Source organism: Chelonus insularis, unplaced genomic scaffold (assembly GCF_013357705.1).
Source record: "Chelonus insularis isolate UGA/USDA-ARS -01 unplaced genomic scaffold, ASM1335770v1 contig_93_pilon, whole genome shotgun sequence".
NCBI classification, from domain to species: domain Eukaryota; kingdom Metazoa; phylum Arthropoda; class Insecta; order Hymenoptera; family Braconidae; genus Chelonus; species Chelonus insularis.
This window is the reverse complement of record NW_023276782.1, coordinates 76977-88915: the sequence shown is the minus strand read 5'-3', so window position 1 is coordinate 88915 and position 11939 is coordinate 76977. Positions and strand designations below refer to the sequence as shown.

General features: G+C 27.1%; 1 protein-coding gene across 16 annotated transcripts in view; it reads left to right on the top strand.

Annotated features, from left to right (window-relative positions):
• pHCl-1 (pH-sensitive chloride channel 1) overlaps positions 1 to 11939 on the top strand; it is a 61164-nt gene that overhangs the window by 21110 nt on the left and 28115 nt on the right. The window lies entirely within an intron of this gene.

Below are 11939 nucleotides of genomic sequence, written 5' to 3'. Positions count from 1 at the left end.
TTCCCACAATTATATGAATAAGTCGTTTCTGCAATGCTACGTATAAAATATAAATTTATCATAGAAACCTAACATAAAACCACGTTTTATAAATTCTTGTCTCGTCACTAATCTACGATCGATATGCAGCAACGTCAGTGTAAATTCCAGGATATGTAGAGCGTGCGCATCCAGTTGACCCCGATGTAATACCAACTGGACAACCAATGATAACTATAGAATAATGCTGAAATTCATGTTGAAATCAGCTTTCAAGTCCCCGCGTAAATTTAACCTGACGAATAGCCACCGGAGGAAATGAAAACTTTATGACAATTGAAGTTTGATGACATTGATGCTTCAACAGCTTGGAGATGATTTTGATTGAGAGTAATTCAATCTCGACACTAAAGTTTAAAGTGTCTAGTATTGTTGCGAGAGTCGTAATAATTTAATTACTATAAAATATTGAATAAATAGGATCCCTTTTGTGAGACAATAATAGTTACAAGCAAAGGACAATAATGGTACATGAACTAATCAGATTGGAAAATCTCAATGAACGCAGTGACCAGCTGTAATTATTTGTTGACTAGAATTAATACCACTTCCATCTTAAAGGTGCTTTTCATCTCGTTGAATAGCGATTCGATAAGGAAATTTCCCAATCGTTGTATTTTCCTCGACTTCAATTCAACAATAAAAGCGATGTCAATAAAGGAAATAATGCTGTAGATTGGCTGATATTGAATACTATTTTTAATACCAATTGAAGCTGGAGTTTTTTCTTTCAAGATGAACTAAAAATAGTCAACTGAATTGAAGATAAATAAATACTTTGAATAATAATTTTGGATAAAGAGTTTAAAAAAATAAATAAATGGAACCTTTTAATTTAAATTATGTCTAAAGAAGCTAAACTAATAATAGCAAATTAAAACTATTGCTTCATACCGTCCATTTATTAATCTCTTTACTCTAACCAAACTTTTATCTTGAATCTTATCCTTGAATCCTCAAGCTAATCTCAACGAATCTGATCTCTTTAAAAATAATCCAATCACAAGAATGATCACATTCTTGAACCCACAAAATTACTCTTGCCAGACATCTATTGATTGTTACAAGATCACCAGCATCAGCCCTACAAGTGGTACTGCTGTGTTCCCATTTGAACCATTGAAAAATTCTTCATTATCGCTCATGTTAGTTTAAATTGAAAATTGGTATCAACAAATTGGCTCTGATAAGATTAATGGGATGAAGACTCTCAAGAATCTTGAATATTCATCTTCCCAATGACTTCAAGTCTTCACTGAAGTATTTCTGATTCGGTTACTTGAGCTTCAAAATAAGAGTACAATCAACTCACAGCTTTAGATTACACGAAGTGTATTTTAACTTGATTTATTTTGTCTAATTATAAAAACAAACAAATTAATGAAGAAAACACTTGAAACAAAAATCTGAGGTATTTAAATTTAACGTTAAAGCAATTCCCAGTAACAGTGGATGAAGATTAAAGAAAATAATTCTAAAGTAATGCTTTAAATGAAAGTAGGAAATAGTTCTACATCGTAAAACAAACTATTTTTTAGTAAAATGTATTATTGTCACTGAAAAAGCTATTATGTCTGATAATCTTATCAACTTGATGAACAGTGTCCCCTAAATTGTGGAAAGTACTTCCGGCTCGGACGTTACGAATTGGAACGCAATGAGCAGCCGTAATGACCCAATCTCTGGGAATGATACTGTCACCGCAAATGAAGCTTACATCATTAGCCTCTAGGCTAAGTTGCCAAAGAACATTACTAATAGTAATATCATTATCACCTGCAGCATACTCAATTGCTGATATCATGTTCAAAATTTAATAGACAACTTTCGGTATAACTGGATCTGATATTCCATGTCAGTGATCTCCAATTTTGAATTTCATGAATGAGTTGATTTATGATAAATCATAGACTAATTTGAAAAGAATAAATGGTGAATTAAATTAGACCATATTCGGACCATAAAATTACCAGAACAAGTCAACCATCACTGACCCCAGGATCCCCCACATCTCCAGCTCCATATGTGGCTGACTGAACCATCTGTTTAAATCACTGGAGCACTGTTGATTGTGGTAGATGTGGTTCTACTTGAGAAATGAATTATTACAAGTTATTTAAACCAAACTTAACATAATGTCCATCTCCTAAAAAACATATTCCTCTCTTAAATCAAGGAATTCATCTGCTAGAGGCCATGTATCTCATATGAACCCTCATATAATGTTTATAGCACCGGAGATCATTAAAGTTGAGTACGCAACATAGTTGTCAAGCTTTTTTGACGTTATTAACAAAAAAAAAATAATTACAGTCACCATCTAACTGAAAACTTTAACCTACTTTAGAATTTACTAAAAATGGCTGTATCATGTTGATAAAAATTTACAGCACTGGTGTGTTCATAAAAAAATAAAAAACAGCAAGAAAAATTGAATTTAAATATTCAAATATTCTACCAATATGTGTTAATAATTTTATATTTCTTGTTAAATAAAATACAATGATTGAAATTTATTTATTCCATTGTTGTATTTGGTCCATTTTTATGAATTAATGTGAGTATCCTATTTAGTTTATTTATACCTGGAACCCTGGGCTCCATTGTGGTTATAATAAACATCGTTATATTTAATTACGCTACTAATTGTAGAAGCCACAGTTCGCTTCAATACCAACATAAATAAAGTAATGAACAATAAATGATGAATAATTTTTGAGGTCATCAATTTTCATTTCTTCATTTGTTTCAACTCCATCTATTTCCCTGTGGTGGATATAAATACACTCAGCCAACAGAAGCATGATAATTCAACGTTCATGAAAAATAAATATTTTTCGTAGCCACTTTTTTCTACTTCAAGTTAGAGAAACTTGTTAATTAGCAGAAGCAAAAAAATTGGAAAGTTAAATTTAATTAAAGAGCACGCATTTTTTGAAAATAAGAAAAAAAAAGTTGAAAGATTATCATTTTATTTTTACAAGTTCATTTCATTAACAACAGCTACATTAAATCAGGAAAAAATGTCTTAGTTTTATTGATCGAGTCCATTTCGGGAATGAAATTTAATTAACTAAATGATTTGACCCACAAGTTGTTTCTACTTTTTTTTATCGATTTCCTGCGTTAATAAACAATTTGTATGTTAGAGGCAAATGGTAAACAGAATTATTTATGTATTGGAATAATAATTATTTACCAAATAGATGCGTGTTTCATTTATTTGCCAATTTGTTTAACTGTTTAATTACTATATCTCCAAATTGACCCCCAGCGTCCATCGATTTAATACCGAAAATTAATGTTACATTAAATTTGGTCATGGTGAATATTTTTATTTGTGTTTATGTGCATGTGGAAATAAAATAACATATAAAGTTAGTAACTTTAAAAAGAAATATACTCGTTTAGAGATAGAAAAAGAAGACTTACTATTTCTTTAAATCCATTGAAACACAAGTGGATTGGAAAATATGTTAAACGCCGTTTTTGTAATATTCTTCAGCTGTGATTATCGATAGTATTAATTTCAATGAGTATTTTTTTTATACTTGTTTGGACTCAAAATAAACAAATTACCTCCACTCTCATTTAATATTGATTGAAATTTAATGTTTTAATAAAGTTAATATTTAATAATTTAACATTTTTTGAATAAATAATAAATAATTTATCATTCAATGATACACAAATATTTATGTTTTATATACAAAATTATTTATAGTTAAAATATTATTTTAACAATTTAGATATTGACAGGAAAATATAATCAACTTTTTGTTTTAATGAAAAATATATTATTTATTAAGTTGGCAAGTAAAATGAGGATATAATAAATCGTTTTCTAGATAAACTGGAAAACTGCTAATGACAGAACATTTCGAGTTTTTTATTTCATTCAATATTGAGGATAATATTGGAAAGCACTTGTTTTTTTTTCATATCAGAAATCATCTGACATCAATACATTATTATTTTTTATTCGACATAAAACATTTCGAAAACTTCTATTATTGGAATTAAATTATTAAATAAAATTTTTATATAAAAAGTAATGAATAATTTTAATGAAAGTTAGCTTTTTAAAATATTCAATGAATAATTTAAAGAGATAAAAATATTTTTATGCAAAAAATTGTTATAGAATTACTATTTCCCAATTTAAATAAAAGCATACTTTTTTATTTTAAAAAATCTGGATCATAATTTACAGTTAGCAGAAATTAAAATTTAACTTCTTCTGTTTTTCGTTTGCTTTGACTTATCTCTGTCAAAATATTCGATACATTTCTAAATATTATGAATGTGATTGATGCTGATGGAAAAAATAATATTAAAGACATAAATATATTGTTGCATGTTTAACTTTTTTTTCTATCTATTAAAACTAAGAGATCGCGTGTTATTAGAAAATAGAACTGGTCTGATTTCGATTTCACAATCATTGGCTTTTAACTATTGTATATTATATATATAAATACATATAATCATTGAGAGTCCAAGTGTTTAGTTTTAATGTCAATTCATTATAAACAATTAAAAATAGTTTTAATTAGATGTCCATAATTAGACCCATTTTTTTCTACTTATTCCAAGGTTACTGATGATCTATTTTAATTTTCGTTTATAACTTCGTTTATCCCTGCTCGTCATTATTCTTTTGAATGATCGAAGCTTATAATACATGATATTAAACTAACCTACCACTTCCACGAGCGAAGGGTTACCAAAATTACCCAGAAGCATTTAATTTAGTCACTCGAAGAAAGCACTAAAAGGTGGAATAAGAAAATGGGGTTAAATAAACTCTATTAAGAAGTAGATTGAATGATTTATGTTTGGGGTGAAACTTGAGACATACAGGGTGTGTAAATAATCTGAAAAAATGATGACTTCACTGTCTAGGTTTTTTTTATAACTTCTTATATCAATCAATCAATTATCAAACTATTTTTTCATCTTTTAATCAATATTTATTTTAAATTAAATTTCCATTTCAGATGATAATAATAATAATAATAAAAACACTGTATTGAATAAAAGACAAAAAAAGGGTTAAAACAATTCAATAGATAAAGGTAAAACGTTTCGCTTTAATAATTTTAATTAAGAATCGTTACAAATAAAAGAATACGCATGAAAAAAGCCATGAAAAATTGATTGTATGTTGATGCAATGTGTGAAAGTTTTTATCAAAAGCTGTCAAAGCTAAAGAAGAATAATGGAATAGTGGAAAAAGTGTGAAACGTCTAGCGAGTGATTGTATTGTTTTCGTTTTGTTGCGAATACAAAACTTTTCTACTTTTCTCTCTTTGTAAACTGTATTCTTATACACGAATTTAAATGCGTGGTTTTTATTACTTTTCCACCGTTCGTCTCTTGAGTCAGGAACTAGTTAAATGATATTATTATAGAAATTTCATGGAAAGTTGATAAAATGTTTCTTTTTCTTTTTTTTACATACTTCTTCTACAAAATTAAATTAGATAACGTATTGAATCTAATTTATTTCCTTAAAAAAACTTTTATTTGTATTGAAATATAAATAAATAGGAATAAGAAAATTTTTATTTAATTAATAATTGCAAAAATAAAAATGAATTTTGAATTTTCATAAGTAATTATTCTACTGCAATTATTTCAAGTTTTGTTAATAATTAAATTTACTTACGAGAAGTTAAAGTTTACTATTATAATAGAAAATTCATCATGACGATTTAAAATGTGCACTTGTCATTTTTTAGTTACAATTAGAAAAAAAATTCTCTCTGTAAGAGATCCTAGCTTGCTGTGTAAATATTTTAATCTTTTTCCCTTGTTCCCTTTTTTCTTCATTCCTTTTTTAATTCTTAACACGTTCCATACCCCACGTACGAATGAATCAAATGCATACAATTTGATTAATTATTTCACCAGCAACACAAATCATCGTTAAAATTTTACAAAAGTGACAGAAATTGAATCAAAAAGAAGAAAAACGTAAATAGAATGGCAAAATTGTATACAACTTCTGGCAAATAAATTTTTCGCAGACTTTTAGCTTTCTAATAACATAATCTGCTTTGACTTATAGAAGAAATGACTTGAAAGAGCCATTTTTCTCGTTGTTGAACTCGATGAATATTAATTACTTCAGGTTCGAAAAATACTCTATCACACTAGTATTTAAATTGATACCAAAAGGTCAGTCCAAGCCAATAATTAATTATTTTCTAGTGGTAAATCATTTGGATGGTTAAATTCTTCTTTTCATTTTAAAAACATTCTTTCTTGCCAATGACTTGAATAAATTCTTTTCAAATGTTTTTAGATTAAATCAGTAAATATTCTCTATTTTATTCAGTTATTCAGTTATTGTATAAAATTCCATAATTTTTAAAAATTTATTCCACTAGTCAATGCAATCATTTAAATATACATCACTTAAATTCTACCAAATTTAAAAAGAATCCTTCAATACTCAGACTAGTACCGGGAATAAGCACAGTGAATATTCACTAATTCAATCTAAAAAAGCATTCAGTAAAATATTGTTAGACTAATACATTTCTTTTATAACACAAACAATAAATAAGCAAGTAAAATACCAATCTTATCTGAAAAGCATATCGTTAAATTCTCTTTTGTCTACTTCAGCATTTCTCTTATTTCCCAACATTTTTTTGACAACATCTAACCCACATCGAAGGGTTTTATGTCTGACCCTAAGTCTCCCAAGAATAGTCGTTACCATGCTTGTCGATTTCTTTACTCTGCCATTTTCGCGTTCTTCCTATTCGTACAAGCAATTTTCTGGTAGAGAGAACTTTCTTGTTATGTTCGTAATTCATCATTTGGATTTATTCGATATTTTTCGGGTTAATAAACTTGACCTAAATTTCAACTGGAGGGTCATTGACTCATCAGTTGTTATTCTTCATCTTTTTCTATTTTACATCGATTCATAGCACGAACGTTTAGGGTGATTCAATAGTGATACATTATATTGTCTGTTCTGTGTCTAGATGTGAAAGCTGTTAGACGTGAATAATAGAGTTAGGGTAGATAATAATGGAGTAGGTAATAAAATAATGTATTTTGGAATAAAATTAATATTAATTGTGTAAATTATAAAAGACTAATAATATAGAGCAGTGATTGATTTAATGGATTAAATAAATTTTATAATGCTATAAATATCAATTTATCAGGGTTAATTCTGTACTCTTGAAGCTCAAGTTAAGAGTAAATAATTATTATTTACTGTAATATTATATAAGAAAAAGAAAAAAATATTCTTAAGACTATTTATGATTTTATTATTATTCAGATAACTTTAAGGTTTAGTTATAAATATTCACAAATTAGATATAATTTATTCTAAAAACTGAATATAAAATTTTTTGCAAGTATTAGATTAGGGATAGTTTATAAAGAAACTCAAGGCCAATATAAATATAACAAGATATTTTTTATTTTTGTTCATTGATCTAGAGAGCTCTTCACTATTCAAGCGAAAGAGTCAAGATCTCACAACAGATTTCACAATTATGAGCAAAAAAAAAATTGCAATAAAATGTAAATAATCAAAATTATCAGATATTTTTTTTAATTCTCTATTTTTAGAGGAAAGCATTATTTACAATTTTTCAAGTCCTCTTGATCTCTTTTTTATTTTCAATTTTTGACAAAGGTCCAATGACCTGGGGAGATAAAAATTTTGCACACTCATCCTGTGACTGGAGTATAAAACATTCTCAAGATTCAAAAATTTTCCTCCTGGGAAAGATAAAAATAGGAAAGTGTCTAGAAAACTTTCTTAACAATAAATCTCATAGTTTAATTTTTAGTTTTTTTATTTCTTTCTTGTAATATTTTCATTCATTTTTCAACACAAAGTTCTATTTATAATAATAACCTAAAAAAATAATTCCCCTTCAAATCAATACAAAAAAAAAATAACTTCTTATCATTTATCCTAATATTTATCACTTGGAAATGATATTATCATTTTCATTTTCTATCATCAATATTAAAACACCCAACCAGCTATCACACAAGCTTGCTAACTGCTAAAACGGCAACGATAAAAGGGCAAAATATTATATTATTGATTTATATGAATCTTTCAAACTGACATCAATATAAAATTACCTAAGAGCGTTCATCGAACTTCATCAGGTAATCAATTCAGTCTGCAGTAGTAAATATAGACAGTTGACTAATCGTTACTTCAGTCAATGTTATCACTAGTTTACTACATTTTTACAACGTTCAGTAACCTTCAGCCATTTATTTGAATACCTGGTAACACTTACAAATTTACTTTATTCATCAAGTCACAGAGTCGACCTAAATATTCACAGCTATTTCAAGAAAAGAAAAAGTGTTTTATTTGGCTTATTTTACTATGAACAAAGTAAAGAAAAAAATTTAATAAAACAGTTTGGAGTTATTTTAATATAAAAATAATAGTTATCGGTTTATTATATCAGGACTTTTGTGTAACTTAGACCTTAGTTTGGTCTCATTCTTAATTTCGTGCTCTACATGACCAAGTTTCAATATCAATCTAAGTAGTCTGTCGGATTGTGTGACTGGGTGAAGGTTACGACTGGAATCACGATTGTACAATGAAGTAAAGTGGAAATGAATAAATATGTATAATATATTTGAGTAATTTATCTTATCTTAATTGTTTCTGTGATTTAATGTATCATAAAAAAAAACAATTTTCATGGTTTAATCTTTCCAGGGGGATGATAACCATCATGGTCACCTATAGCTGCAATATTCAATTTCAGAATAATTATATGAAAGAATAAATTAAGGATTAGATTTCCCTGATTAAAAACAATAGCCTTGTCTTTCTAATTAATTTTTTATTGAAAAACTCTTAACCTTGATGTTTCATACGTGTTCATTTTGATCAACATTTACTGTTCCTGATCATTTCTATTATAAGCAAACTACTTATTGTAATTCGCTTCCTCTAATAACACCTCCAGATGTTCCCTACACATTATCTTAACCTAATGATACCTAATTTGAATATTTCATTGATGGTTTGCCCATGGTACCACTATTTTTACCAGTTGAATTACTGTTTGCCTTGACTCCAATGTCGTCTTTACCACAACAATTCTAAAGCGGAAGTAAAAGAGCAGTTTAGAACGTTTATCAATGTAACCATAGATCGATTTATTAATCACCTTTTGTCAAGATCTACACTTTAATAGTGAATGTTATTACACTTTTATACTTTGATCAAACGACCTTCTTTTATTCTATTATTAAACATTTACAAATTTGATTTACCAGATAATTTTGTCCATTTATCGTATTATTGATTATTTTTAGCTACCTATCGAGTGTAAATTCTTTTCATTGATATTTTGAAAGAACTTAATTAACTAAATGGAAGAGAGTGGTTAATTGTTGAATGAAAAAATTTTTTCTTAATTAAAATAGAAGAACAAAAACTGAATTTGAATATAAATTCAATGAGTAATCGATTTAATCAAGAAAATTCTCGTTAATGTCTCAGAATTCAATTCCATCTAGCCGTCTTCATGTTTGCTTTTAAATGAGAATCGTTTGCTCTCGTTCATCAAACGAATTAATCAAATTTCACAAATATACGATGAATTGAGAGTTTTAATTGGCAATAAAACCTTAGGAAAATATTCTATTTTTACTAACAATACTTTTTAATTTTGATCTTTAATTTTTCTCGTGTTGTTTTATTATTTTTTCAACTCGCAAACGTTATCCTCACTCCTATATAAACTACCCTCAATGTAAAAATAGAAGGATTATCGATTGGTTTTCATGCTACACATAGACATCATTCAGTTACGGTATTATTATTTGATTCATTTATTTTTCTCTCAGTTTTCTCGTTCATTGTTCTATTCAGTTCATTGTGGAAAAATTATTTGAATCATTCAAAAAAAGAACATGGTGCTTTTTGTTCAAAGGTTTTGATGTTTCATTATTCTTTCAATACAAAAATATTTTTTATTGGTATTTATTTCATTCCAATTACTTTGTAAAGAAAAATATTATAAATTAAATCTAAATTGTAAAAACTCTTTAATAATTAATAATATATTTTAAATAATAATTGTTGCTAATAGTGAGCTTTTTACCTTTACTTATTAAAAGATTTTCTTAGTTTAAACCTACTCAGAGCTTTTATTATAAAAATATACAAAAGAGTCTCTAATAAGAATTATCCTATTTACTCGGTAAAGTATGATTCAGAGATGTTAGAAGTTGTTAAAATATTCTGAAAGACCACAATAAATATCCAAAGGCAAACATAAACATGCTTTTATTTTTTTAATGTTATTTTCTCCAGAGAGAAATTCTTTCATGACCAACTTTAAAATTTTTTACTGTGACGTAAAAAATATTTAAGTTCTCTTCTTTCTTTATATATTTTTGTTTTATCAAGTTCCATGAGAATTAAAATTTTTTTTTGGTAAAAAAATGTTAACTTAAGTATAAAAAAATTAGTTACAAATTATATAATAATCTAAATATTATAAAAAAATGTATAGAAAAAAAATCATTGACTGTTTAATAGCATACAATAAACGAGTCAATATTTAAAGAGAAATTAGTTAAGTATATATGAAGATTAGTTAAAATAACATTATGATAGCGTGGAAAGTGTTCGACATGGAAAACCTTATTGATAAAGCAACTAGTGGCAATTGTGAAGGCCCAATTATTACGATAAAGTCAATAAACGAGATTTATGCTAAAGGGATTAAACAATGGACATGTGTAATGTCGACTATAGACGACATTTTTGGACTGTCAGATGGATTCAATGAATATTAAAGATGTATTGAAATGGATTGAAAATTAAAGGACTATTTAATTCAATTATTTTATAATATCAATACTCATCGAGAATTTGTTTCTATAATTATTCATAATAAAATTATTATTTTCCAATACACAATATCCTGTACAAAAATGAATAGATGAAGTATTGAATAATTATTTATTCACCACCATTTTTTTTTTTAATGATTATTAATTAATTTTGATTGATTGTAATTTTTTAGAAGCTATTTATTTCCAAGAACTACCTTATAATTACTCTAGCATTTTATTGATTTATCATTTAAAATAATCTTAACCTAAAAAAATTTTTTAGTGCAAATATTAATGCATAATATTATTGTGTAAATAATAAATCATTCATTGAACAATCTTCCAACATGTAATTTTATTTTTTTAATATAAAAGTTGAATTTTGGACTCCTTTGGATTTCTCCAACTTTCCCTTAAATAAAAACAGCTACAATAGGCCTACGAGCTAGATTTTAAACCTTCTCCTGGTCTTTTTGGTCAATCTTTTAAATAAGAGACTGATTCCTTAATTTTCAAAGGGAAATAAAAAATATCGTCCAGTCATTGGGAATCCAACAATTTTAATTTTAAAATAAAAATAAACAATAATAAATTCCTACAACATCTTATCAAGCTCGAATGCATAAATACCAAACAGACCTGAATGTATGATAAATGCTACCTGTAATCTACATAACATATAACAGAGTATTCTAAAAGATGAATCATTTCCTGTCTTCTTTCAAAAGAAAAAATGATAAGAAAATTTTATTAATGGAAAAGTAAGTAGTTAATGAAAAAAAAAGCTATTGCATTTGTTACTCTGACATGGAAAATGGGGTCATAGTGGTAGATATCAACGATCAGGTGGACAGGGTCATATTAATGTTATGAGAATGGAGGGTAGTATGTAAGAGTGAGACAGTAATAATGTGCAGGTTGTTGGAGTTGGTATTGTAGAGTTAGTGGCGGTTATTTATAATCTGTCGTCACTGCGCACTTTGGTAGACGAATAGGAGAAACTAGAGAGGTGAGGTTTGCATTCACTACGA